This window comes from Lepisosteus oculatus, unplaced genomic scaffold (assembly GCF_040954835.1).
Source record: "Lepisosteus oculatus isolate fLepOcu1 unplaced genomic scaffold, fLepOcu1.hap2 HAP2_SCAFFOLD_78, whole genome shotgun sequence".
Classification (NCBI taxonomy): domain Eukaryota; kingdom Metazoa; phylum Chordata; class Actinopteri; order Semionotiformes; family Lepisosteidae; genus Lepisosteus; species Lepisosteus oculatus.
The window spans coordinates 131,352-132,891 of record NW_027168341.1 but is presented as its reverse complement, the minus strand read 5'-3'; the positions used below and the strand labels follow the sequence as shown (position 1 = coordinate 132,891).

General features: G+C 46.9%; 1 non-coding gene across 1 annotated transcript; it reads left to right on the top strand.

The window, feature by feature from the left end:
* The first annotated feature begins 317 nt into the window (after positions 1 to 317).
* On the top strand, positions 318 to 399 carry trnas-cga (transfer RNA serine (anticodon CGA)). The gene has a single exon. It is a non-coding gene; the product is annotated as a tRNA-Ser (tRNA).
* Positions 400 to 1,540: the final 1,141 nt, after the last annotated feature.

The following is a 1,540-nucleotide window of genomic DNA, read 5'->3' as shown; positions in this document are numbered from 1 at the left end:
CAATTCCTGCGTCTAACACGAATGTAAATGCTTTTGAAAGTGCAATGTGGTGCAGCTTGTAAAATCCTTGTCCACATTTGTGGTTTGTTGATGTTTTTTCTGTCTGCCAAAGTTGCATTTTGACTTCTGGACGGGGAGACTTTATCATTTGAACGTGAAGCCAGCCTTAAACCCTCTGAGGCGTGTCTGTCTGCCGGCACGTATTTTGTGAAAGGTATTTTTTTTTTTTTAACGGAGAGCGACTTTGAAAAAGTTTCCGCAGCCACCTCGCACTCCGTGTTAGATTATAGGAGGAATGCGGCAGCGACGAGCTCGCTGTAGTCGTGGCCGAGTGGTTAAGGCGATGGACTCGAAATCCATTGGGGACTCCCCGCGCAGGTTCGAATCCTGCCGACTACGGCGTCTGCCGCATGTCTCCTTGTGCCTGCGCGGCAAAGGCGAAGTGCTGTTTCTCCTTTCCTGGTACGATAAAAACGCTAAATCGCTTGGCCCCGCTGCCATGGAAATGCCGTTCTTCAATTAAAACTAACAGTACATTGTCAGGGACATTCAGTTCTATACAAACAAGAGACAGACAAGAGAATATTTCTACCTTTCATGTTGACTTACTGATCGGAATAATTGAAAAGTTCTAGGTATTAATGATCGTCTCCTTTCAGCGGTTATCTTAGAGACCGGGTCGACCGTCGACAACTCAACCGGTTGTTTTAAAGTTTTGACCTACGCTGCACACCCCAGCGGGGCATCCTTGAGTTTTTCAAGTAGCTCTCGGTTACCAGCGTTGGCTAGCAAGGTGCCCGGCACATTGATTTCTGCCATAGCCTCTATGAACACATCCCAACCTTTTGGCTTCTTACCGACCGCAACTGCTTGCTGCTGCATGAGAGCCCTCAACGGGTGCCCCCTTGTACACAAATTCCCCTTTTTCATTCCAGGCTATTAATGGTTCATTGCGGGCCATGGTCTTAAACAATATCTCGGCATTTCTCCGGAACCGCTGAGACACGCTGTCCAAAATATACCCAAAGTCAGGGTCGCTCGATGTCGGCGGTTGTGCTAACGTGCGTGATAGCTCGGCGGGTGCATTTTCCGGTAGTACAACAGTTAAAGTCCCCTTTTCGGAAGTCTCCTGGCGTACTAGTGTCAAATACCGTTGTAAAACCTGACTGTACAATTTCACTTTTTCATATTCGGTCAGATGCGAGTTTTGAAGAATGTCTCGCATTTCATCATCCAACCAATGGGTTGTTATTTTTCTTACATTGCTTTCGAACCCAGACCGCTCTCGGAGTCGATCGAGCTGTTTCTGAGGTACCAGGTACATTTTTTCAGCGTGCTCCATTATTGACGTTGTAGAAGCCCCGTAATCAATGGTACTGCAATACTCAACAGGGTCCCGAAAAAAACGCCGGACTGGTTCACCAAGAGTCTCTTTCTTTTAAGAGAAAGACCCTGTTGTAACAGAAGGAATAAGGTTCTTGATCCCGAGATGAAGTAAAACAGATGAGTTTATTGCATTGTAATCATAGCCGGCCCAGGG